General features: G+C 51.0%; 1 pseudogene across 1 annotated transcript; it reads left to right on the plus strand.

The window, feature by feature from the left end:
• The first annotated feature begins 9,919 nt into the window (after positions 1 to 9,919).
• Positions 9,920 to 10,929, plus strand: LOC309800110 (histone H3.3A-like; annotated as a pseudogene). Its single transcript has one exon. The product of its transcript is annotated as a histone H3.3A-like (transcript).
• Positions 10,930 to 11,266: the final 337 nt, after the last annotated feature.

Below are 11,266 nucleotides of genomic sequence, written 5' to 3' on the forward strand. Positions count from 1 at the left end.
GTGGAGGCCCAAACAGGGGCCTGGGGTGAGGGTGGGGAAGAAGACTCCACACAGGCAGGCTCGGGCCAGGGCAAAGTTTCAATGCCAACTACCACCAACTGTCCCTCTTACCTAAGGGACTATTTCCTTCAGGCCCACCGACAGGACCCTGTTGGCCCCCCAAGAGCAGTATGGTTGGGACAGCAACAGGATGGAACCTGAGGCTGGGGAGGGGCCTTGGGGAGGCCTGCCCAAGGTTGGGCCAGCTCCAAAGCTAGGCTGGAGGGCTGAGACTTTGAACCTGTCTCCAAGAACTCCATTCACAGAATTGCATACTCACACCATACACTACACAGCCCCACACACCCAGGCACACCCCTTTCACCCAATCCAGCGGAAGGCACATACAACAAACACTCGTAACTATACCCTGAGAAAACCATAATTCAAAAAGAGTCATGTACCAAAATGTTCATTGCAGCTCTATTTACAATAGCCAGGACATGGAAGCAACCTAAGTGTCCATCAACAGATGAATGGATAAAGAAGATGTGGCACATATATACAATGGAATATTACTTAGCCATAAAAAGAAACAAAACTGAGTTATTTGTAGTGAGGTGGATGGATCTAGAGTCTGTCATACAGAGTGAAGTAAGTCAGAAAGAGAAAAACAAATACCGTATGCTAACACATATATATGGAATCTAAGAAAAAAAAGGTCATGAAGAACCTAGGGGGAAGATGGGAATAAAGACACAGATCTACTAGAGAATGGACTTGAGGATATGGGGAGGGGGAAGGGTGAGCTGTGACAAAGTGAGAGAGTGGCATGGACATGTATACATTACCAAACGTAAAATAGCTAGCTAGTGGGAAGCAACCGCATAGCACAGGGAGATCAGCTCAGAGCTTTGTGACCACCTAGAGGCGTAGGGTAGGGAGGGTGGAAGGGAGGGAGACGCAAGAGGGAAGAGATATGGGAACATATGTATATGTATAACTGATTCACTTTGTTATAAAGCAGAAACTAACACACCATTGTAAAGCAATTATACTCCAATAAAGATGTTAAAAAAAATACTCATAACCCCTGCCTCACCCTCACCATCCCTCCTCCCACACGTGACCACCACCCACACAAACCCTTTCTTCACTAGATGCAGACATCATATGTTCAGTTCATTACACACCCCACCCAGACCCACACATCACACACCAGCCACACAAAACACAGTGGACACTTCATGCATACAAACATCAGATAGACCACTAACACACACACATCCAGTCCACACCATCCATCCAGAGCTGAGTGAGGCCAAGGCGGCTCTGAAGTCCCATCCAACCTCGACCCCCAAAGCTGTGCGTCCACAGGACTGAGGTGGCCTGAATGAGGTACCCTTTTCTAATTCACTACAAGGCAGTATTTATTCAGGTTAAACATGGCCTTGCAGAGCTGGCTGAAATTCTCAAACCAAATAATGCCTGATAGAGTCCCGTCTATGGGAACAAACTTCGTAACCACATCTATGTAAGTAATCTCCATCCTCAGAGTGAGAGATAATGCACCTCTGATTATAAATGACAGAAAAACTCTGATATCAAAAGCAACTCTAAATATATTAAGATGTCTGCGATGCTCGGTGCAGGCGATAAATCTTGTTTTTACTATAAGCAGATCACAGTTTTTACTAACAGAATATCACTTTTACCCCCTCCACTAAATAAATGTTGAACAAATACGTAAAGAATATTGATATAAAGTGTGTCAATTTAATCAGCAGCCTGGGAGCCCTCAGGACCCCATCTGGCCCTGAGTAGCTCCTTCCCACCTACGGCCTTTCCAAGATGCTGGCAGGGAGGGGCAGTGGGCCTGGCACATGCCGCGTGGGTTCTGAGCAGCTTCTCCCAGTGAGGCTGGCTGCCCACCTGGAGGCCGACTAAAGACACTGCCTGGAGGGGCTGTGGGTTTTCTAAACCCACACTTGACTCTGTCCACACAGAACTCGCCTGTGTGTGGTCTTTGGGGAGGCTGCACGATCAGATGGGAAGGAGAGAGAGAAAGAGGAAAAATACCTTCAAAAGCAGAGCTTCAAATCCATCATCAGTTCCCAAGGACCCAAGACCACGAGGCAGCCCTGAGACAGCCTCACATGAGACACCGGGACGCAGAGACAAATGTGTATGTGCAAAGACACGCATGTACTCAGAGAGACACCTGCAGACACAGAGAAAGCTCACAGAGGCGGGCAGGGAGTCACGCTCGTGTGTACTGACACATACATGTAGCACAAAGGCAAGAGCATGCATGTCCATGCAGGCAGAACAGGCCCAGCGGTACCTACACCTGCCCAGAGGAGAGACCTCTCCACACGTGCAGGTACCCACCACCTTCACACAGAATGTGCCTGCGCACACACAGGGATGCTTAGACGTGTTCGTGGACACACATGCTACAGCCCGCTCGGAATGCCTCACCTTGGGGCAGGTGGGAACAGGTACCTCTTGTAGTGCGCACTGCTTACCACCTTCTCTCAGCCTCGAGATGGCAGGAGCCAACTCCTGTGACATCGTGGTCACGAAACGTAAATGATGCAGATCTACCCCCAGGAGGGCAAAGAGGGCCCTGACATTTGTCCATTCACTCTCAAATCCCTGCAACCAGGTAGTTCAGTGTGCATCAGGACCATCAGGGGAGATTTTTCATTGCTGGCCCTGGGCCCTGGCCCCAGGCCCTGGCCCCGGGTACTCTGACTCAATTGATCTGGGGAGGGCACCAGGCAATGGGTATGTTTTTAACACTGCCCAGGTGATTCTAGTGTGCTTCCAGGGTTGAAATTACTGGAGCATCTGATCCGGCCTCTGGGTTCCTACCGGCATCCTCGTCATCCGGCAGGACTGCCCTGAGGGTGTGAAGGTGTCCCTACCCCCTGCCCTTCAGCTCACCTAGGAAGGCCTTGATACCCTGCGTCTGACCCCCGCCCTCCCAGAGACCCTTTCCGAAGTGCCAGTGGTGCAGAGCTGAGCCGTGGCGGCCAGACGCACTCATCCACGCACCGCGGCTGCCCCCTGCTGGACAGAGCCGGCCGAGCCCAGCTGTCTCTGTGACCTGCTTCTCCCCACCAGGGCTGACCCAGGCTGAGATATCGGGGCAGCCAGGAGCGCACAGTCCTGAAAAGAAGTCCCCAGATCCTCAGCTCTGCGCCCTCCTGCTAAGGCCCGGCCCCCTCTCTGGTCCCAGCCATCTTGGGCCTGGGTGATCACAGAGGTCCTATCCTAGGTTCATCCACTAGTGGTAGCCAGAAATGCCCATGACCTGAGCCAGCCAGGGTGGCTGGGGCTACAGAAATGAATGAGAAAGGGGGCCAAGTGAGTAGGTGTCCCATCCATCCTCCAACCATTGACCCAGCCACCTCCTTCAAGCTGACTGTGTCTTTGTCTACTCCACATACACCTCTAACCAGTTCTCCCACTGCCTTTAGGATAAAGCCCAGGCTCCTGAACACAGCTGACCCGGCCCCTCACAGCCTGCTCCTGATGCCCAGTCTCCCTAGATAGGCTTCCGCCCTAGGGCCACCTGGAAAACTCTTCCTCACACTTCCATGTAATGCTTCTGCCACCTCCTCCAGGAAGCCTTCCCTGACCTCCTCGCTCCACCACTCCCCACTCCCATTAGATGCTTCCTCCTCTTTTTTCTGAACATTATATTATCTGCCTTTTATAGTAATCTGTTTACATGTCTGCCTCCCCCTACCAGACTGGGGGTCCCCAAGGGCAGGGACCAGGGGCTTGGGGTCAATAAAAATTTGTAGAGTGAATGAAGCTTTCTCCAACCTGCCCAGTCCATAGCGAGCTCTCCCCAGTCTAGCTCCACCACACAGATGGGCTGAGCCCCTCACTCAGAGGCACAATCCCTAGGACAAGGAAGAAAAGAAAAATAACACAAAGAAAATACTAACTGCCAGATGTATATTCAGTTCCAAGTGCTTACAGATATTAATTCATTTAACCCTCACAACATTATCCCCATTTTATAGATGGGAAAACTAAGACACAGAGAGGTTAAGTAACTTGCCCAAACAAACAGCTGGGCCATCCAGAGCCGGGATTTCCAGAAGCCACACTGTTCACCGCACTCCCTCTCAAGGGAAGAGAATGTAGGTGGAAAAGTCGTGTCCACTCTGGCCCAGGCCTGCCCCCTGGGCCTCCTGTGAGATGCTGGGGGAAGGGGTCTTCCCAAGAGAGGCCAGGCCCAGACTCCCCCTCCAGCCGGCAGTTCTAGGGCTGTGGCTTCTTTCACTTTCTTCTTAATTTTTCTGACAAACACAGATGTCACTGCAGCTGACAACCAGCCTGTTGGTGTGAGCAGGAAGGCAGACCCAGCCTCTCATTTGTCTGATAAGAAAACGAAGCTGGACGAGAAGGAAACTGAGCTTTGGGACACCTGAGGCTCAGGTGTGGTGGCAGGAACGGGAGGGCCCCCAACAGGTGGGGAAGGGGTACAGGGACGAGATGGGAGTTCTGAGATGCCCGCAGACCCTCGGGGCCAGCCCCTGCTTCGAATTCTTCCTTCCTTCCTCCCTCCTTTCCTCCTGTCCTTCCATCCAGACTTGGTGAACAACTGCCATGCGCTGGGCCTCTGCTGGCTCCTGGGAACACAAGGACCAAGGGATCACTATCGTTCTCAAGGGGAACCGGCAGGGACAGACCACCAAGTCCTGGCATGGGAAGTGCTCTGATGAGGCAGGGCTCGGAGGCCCAGCTGCCGGGGTTCCTATCAGCCTCCCACTTCCCAACAGTGTGAATTGCACAGGGCCTTTACATTCCACATCTGTAAAATGGGATGCTAACGGCACGAGCTTCGTTGGTGCCACAAGGATTAAACAAGTTCACACATGCAACTCATCTTGAACAGTGCCTAGCCCCCAGCAAGCCCTTTCCCCTGACACATCTAGCACCCCTCGCCAGACCCCAGGAGGCTCTATGCTCCTCTGTTGTTCCTCACACCCCCTCACAAACCAGAAGTGCCCCCCAGAACCCAAACCACTATCCGTCCTGTTACAAGGCCCTTTTTACCATCCACAGCAAATATTTGCATGCACCACGCATAATGTGAGCTCACAGCTTCTCTGCCTAAGCCCACCAGAGGAGGGTCCTGGTGATTCTGAGACCCTGGTCTTGGAAGAGGGTGAGAGTTCTGCTTAGGCTGAAATGGCTCCCTGCCCCAAACCAGGTATGTCCACCTCACCAGTGGCTCAGGCCTGGGGTGGTGAGTGGCACCCCTGGCTGCAGAAAGCTGGCCTCTCATGTGGACAGTTCTTCCTGACAGCTGGCCTCAGGCTCTCTAGCTACAGTGCCAAGGGTCATGTTCTGGCAGAAGGGCTGCTGGGGAGATCTGTAGAAGACATTCTCCCTGACTCAGCCCCAGCCCTGCAGCCCAGAGTCCCAGGGAGCAAAGTAACAAGTCCGAGGATTTGGGGCACATCTCTGGCCTTAGCAGGTCCCTCAAAGGTACAACACATCGGTGAATCTGGTATGGTGAGTGTGTCTGGTGTTGGTCTTTGTCAGAGTGTTTCTGTGTGTGCATGACTCTGTGTGTGTGTGTGTGTGTGTGTGTGTGTGGATCTGTACATATCTGGGGGGAAGGGGGCAGTAACTGTGTGTTTGTATCTCTGTGCTGTGTATCGGAGCTCACGTGTCTGTGCAAAACTGCCTCCAGGTACCTGCATGAGTTCGTCTATGTGTCCCTGGACATTGTCCTGGGCTAATCCCTTTGTTATTGTCACCAATACCAGCACTGTTCTCATCCACTGATGCTCTGTGCTTTACTGACATGTTTTTATTTATTCCTCATAGAAAAAGCTTCCTGACTCCCACCCTTTCCCAAGTCGCATGCACAGGGATCCCAAAGGCTAGGTCAAGCCCAGATTCCATGTTGTGATCTTTGAGGCTCCTCACAATCTAACCCAAAGCGATTTCTCTAGCTGTATCTCCCTCCCTCCCCTCTTCTCAGCCTGGAATCCTCCGTCCCCTCACATCCAGGAAACTACTACTCACCTTGCAAGACCCAGAAAACATTGCTTCCTTTTGGAAGTCCTTCCTGATGGCCCTGCCACCTCCTCCAGGAAGCCTTCCCTGACTTTTCAAGAGTCGGCACCTTTAGCCTGAGTGCTGTTCCTCTGATTCCCCCTGGATGGTCATTGCTTCTTACACGTCCAATTCTCCATCTGACCGGGAGTCTGATTCCCCACTGAATCTCCAGCCTGGCACACAGTAGGTGGCTCAGGAAATGTTGGCAGAGCATGTGATGCTTAGCTGGCTAGGGGTAAGGGAAGCAGGCTGGTGGCCCAGCTTCCACTCCCTGAGGCTTGGCCAGCTTCGCTCAAGGATGCAGCTCTGCTCTCTCCCCTGAGAGGAGAGGATCTGTGAGGGTCAAGGTGTTTGGTCCAAAGCAGGCTGTGTGAAGCCGCCCATATGGGCGCGCCATAGGAAACAGCAGCACAGACCTCTGCCTGTGACTCGACTCTCCTCTGCTTTCCCCAGAACAGCTGCGCCCCCCAGACCCAAGGCCAATCCCTGAGACCAGCTGAGGCCACCGTCCACCCCACCCCCACCCCAGCAGTCAATGCATCAGAATCAAAGAGGCCTCCCTCACAAGGGGGTGGTGCAGAGGGAGGAGGAGCGAAGGGAGGTGGGCCAAAGAGGGAATGAAAGGCCAAAGGCATAGGAGGGAGGGGAGGGAAAGAGGGGAGGGAAGAGAAAGGGGGGCTGACCATTTGCTTCTCTTTGTCTTTGCAGGCTGATGCTTCTCCCTCGTTGACAATTGCACGGCCCCCAGCCCCTCCTAATTACCATGATTAGCACTGAGCAAGCTGCCATATTTTATGACTCTCCAAAACAAAAAAATAATTAAAGCAATTACTGTCATTAACATGCTGCCCTCTTCACCACCTTCTCTGAGAGTGGGCAGGAACAGGCCCCAGGGAGTCAGGATTGGGTGCCTTCCCCTCCCCATTTTGCACCCCACCACCACCACCACCTGCCCCCTCCAGAAGCACCAGCCTAGACAGCTCCAGCTGCCAGCAAGGCTGGGAGGCCTCAAGAAAGGGCCTCAGTGGAACCCCCACAGACTCCCTGCACATCCAGAAAAGCCAGAGCCTGGCCTCTGGGAAACCACAGAGAGGGTGTCACCCTGGGTGGGGAGCCCACCAGGCCCAGTCACCCCAAGACCTGGCCTTGTCCCTCTGCAACTCCTCAGTGCCAGGCCCCCCAGCCTCACAGGTAGGACTCCCCCAAGCCCTGTTCTCTCTGGCTCCCCAATCTCCCATCACAGCCCAGCCCAATGCTCCACCACTCCCCAGCTGATTGACCTGGGCATCCAAACCTTGGAGGTTTCTATTTCCTTGTCTGTAAAATGGGCTGTCTTAGTCAGCTTGGGCTGCTATAACAAAATACCACAGACTAAGTGAATTAAACAACAGACATTTATTTCTCACAGTCCTGGAGGCTACAAGTACAAGACTAAGGTGCCGACAGATTCAGTTCCCAGTAAGAGCCCTCTTCCTGGCTTGCCGACGGCCGCCTTCTCACTGTGTGGTCACATGGCTCTCCTTCGTTCATGATCAAGGGGTTGGAGGGGAAAGAGAAAGGAAGCAAACTCTCTTATGTCTCTTCTTGTAAGGGCACGAATCCTATCATGGGGGCCCCACTCTTATGTCCTCACCTAAACCTAATTACCCCCCAAAGGCCCCATTCCAAATACCACCACATTGGGGTTTAGAGCTGCAACATATGAATTTGGGGTGGGGAAGACACAATTCATAGCATGAGCTTTGAAATGTCTGTGGAACAATCCCTTCCTCGTGAATGCCTTTGAAGACTGAGTGAAACAATCAACAGGAAGCACCTTGAGCCAAGCCCAGCACATAGTAGGTCCTCAATCACCAGTGGTTGTCTTCAGTGCTGCCCTGAAGCAGAGGATGACTGGGATAGAGCAGGAGGATTTGCTGAGGAGGCTGAGGAGAGGGCCAGGCTCCAGGCTGTGATGATTTTGTAAACCATGATGCCTGTGACCCGGGATCATCGCCATGGCCTCCTAACTGGTCTGCCGGCTTCTGTCCCTGCCCTTTACCCTTCAATTCATTCTCAACACATAAGCCACAGTGAAACTTTTAAAACGTTAAGTCAGAGAGCACAGAGGAGTGAAAATGCTCTGTGTGATCCGATAAGGATGGATACACATCATTATACATTTGTCCAAACCCATAGAATATGCAACATCAAGAGTGAACCCAGGCTTCCCTGATGGCGCAGTGGTTGAGAGTCCGCCTGCCGATGCAGGGGACACGGGTTCGTACCCCGGTCCGGGAGGATCCCACATGCCGTGGAGTGGCTGGGCTCGTGAACCATGGCCGCTGAGCCTGCGCGTTTGGAGCCTGCGCGTCCGGAGCCTGTGCTCCACAGCGGGAGAGGCCACAACAGTGAGAGGCCCGCTTACCACAAAAAAAAAAGAGTGAACCCGGATTTCCCTGATGGCGCAGTGGTTAGGAATCTGCCTGCCAATGCAGGGAACACGGGTTCGATCCCTGGTCCAGGAAGATCTCCGTGCCACAGAGCAACTAAGCCCATGCGCCACAATATATGAAACCGCACTCTGGAGCCCTCGAGACACAACTACTGAGCCCACGTGCCACAACTACTGAAGCCCACATGCCTAGAGCCTGTGCTTCGCAGCAAAAGAAGCCACCGCAATGTGAAGCCCACGCACCACAACGAAGAGTAGCCCCCACTCACCGCAGCTAGAGAAAGCCCGCACACAGCAACGAAGACCCAAAGCAGCCAAAAATAAATAAATAAATGATTTTTTTTTTTAAAGAGTGAACCTTAATGTAAACTATGGTCTCTGGGTGATAATAGCATGTCACTGTAGCCTCATTGATTGTAACAAATGTCCCACTCTTTTGGGGGATGTTGATAATAGGGGATGCTTGCCTGTGTGGGGGCCGGAAATATATGAGAAATCTCTGTACCTTCCTCTCAGTTTTGCTGTGAACCTAAAACTGCTCCAAAAAATAAAGTCTTTAAATTGCAAAAGTAATAAATACTTAAGTTAAAAAAAAAACAAACCACAAGTCAGATCCAGTCACTTCTCTGCTCAGAATCCTGCAGTGGATCCCCATCTCACTCAGTGTAAAATCCAAAGTCCTTATGATGGTCCCTAAGGCTTTGCTCTCCTGCTCCCATCCCCCTCACTCACTCTGACTTCAAACGTATCCCAAATACTCCTGCCATAGGACTGGCCCATCTACCTGGAGCTCTTCCTCCAAGGACAGCTCACCTCCTTCAAGACTTGATTCAAGGTCTTCCCAGTGATGCAGCTCTCACTCAACTCCCCACCACACACTCCCAATCCCCTTATCCTGTTTGATTCTTTCATCATCCCATGGTGCTTAACACCTTTTAACATGCTTTGTAATTTACTGTTTACTGCGGTCATTGTTCATTGTCTAGCCCCAGAAGGGCAGGGATCATTGTCTATTTTGTTCTGTTTTCCGAGGACCTAGCTCAATGCCTGGCACATAGTAGGCGCTCAGTAAATATTTGTCTAATTTAATAGAGGAAATGTAATCTTAGCCAAGGCCTGTTGTTTCCTCTGGTAGATCTAGTGGCGCCCATGGAGGGATCTGAAACAACAGAGACATCAGCGTAGCAACAGGCGAGCTATGTCCTTCAGACTGTGCAGGACAAGTCTTCAACAGCGACACCATGTGGCAAGAACAAGCAACAGCAGCAAGGGCCCTTCTTGTTTCTTCTAGGAATGGTCCTGGAAGCAGAAATGACCTCATTTTGACTGCATCAGCCACAGAGATTCCTGGGCAATTGAAACTCAGGGAGAGAATCTCAATCAGACTTTCTTCTAATATCCAGTGACACTCAGCAATTATTTAAAAACTAAAAGTTTTCACTTCACATCTATTAGGATGGCTATTATTTAAATCAACAACAAAATAAGTGTTGGCAAGCAGGTGGAGAAATTGAAACCCTTGTGCATTGCTGGTGGAAAGGTAAAATGGTGCAGCTACTGTGGAAAACAGTGCAGTAGTTCCTCAAAAAATTAAGCATAGAATTATGATATGATCCAGCAATCCCTTCTCGAGGAATGTGCCCCAAAGAATTGAAAGCAGGGATTTAAACAGATATTTGTGCACCCACGTGCACAGCAGCATTATTCACAATAGCCAAAAGGTAGAAATAACCCAAGTGTCCACTGATGGATGAAAGAATAAGCAAAATATAGTATGTACATACAATGAAATATTAATAAGCCTTAAAAAGGAATGAAGAGCGCAGAGCCCTTTGGTCGTTAGTCGGAGGAGCTTCTTCCATTAGCTCGGCAGCTGCGGCTCTTTACTGGGCAGCAGGAACGGCGCGGCGGTCGGAGAAGCGGTGTAAGACGTCGGCACTGGGTGAAAGAAAATGGCCCGAACCAAGCAGACTGCTCGTAGTAAAGTCCACGGGTGGCAAAGCGCCCCGCAAACAGCTGGCTACTAAAGCGGCCGGGAAAACGCCCCCTCTATCGGCGGGATGAAAAAACCTCATCGCTACAGGGCCGGGACCATTGCTCTTGGAGAAATCCGTCGTTACCGGAAATCCACCAAGCTTCTGATCCGGAAGCTGCCTTTCCAGAGGTTGGTGAGGGAGATCGCCCAGGATTTCAAAACCGACTTGAGGTTCCAGAGTGCCGCCATTGATGCGCTTCAGGAGGCTAGTGAAGCGTACCTGGTGGGTCTATTTGAAGATACTAATCTGTGTGCCATCCACACAAAGAGAGTCACCATCATGCCCAGAGACATCCAGTTGGCTCGCCAGCTACGGGGAGAGAGAGCTTAAGTGAAGGAAGTTTTTATGGTGTTTTGTAGTAAATTCTGTAAAATACTTTGGTTTACTTTGTGACTTCTTCTGTAAGAAATTGTTTATAATATGCTGCATTTGTACTTGTCATTCCACCTTTCACTCAGGATGAATGCGAAAAGTGACTGTTCACAGACCTCAGTGATGTGAGCACTGAGTGACAAGTTGCTAATATGCAGAAGGGATGGGTGATATTTCTTGCTTCTCATGATGCATGTTTCTGTATGTTAATGACTTGTTGGGTAGCTGTTAAGGTACTAAAATTGATAAATGTGTACAGGGTCCTTTTGCAATAAAACTGGTTATGACTTGATCCAAGTGTTTAACAATTGGGGCTGTTAAGTCTGACCCTACATCACTGTGATAGAATGTG

The sequence above is a fragment of the Mesoplodon mirus genome (assembly GCF_964341445.2).
Source record: "Mesoplodon mirus genome assembly, chromosome: 3".
NCBI lineage: Eukaryota > Metazoa > Chordata > Mammalia > Artiodactyla > Ziphiidae > Mesoplodon > Mesoplodon mirus.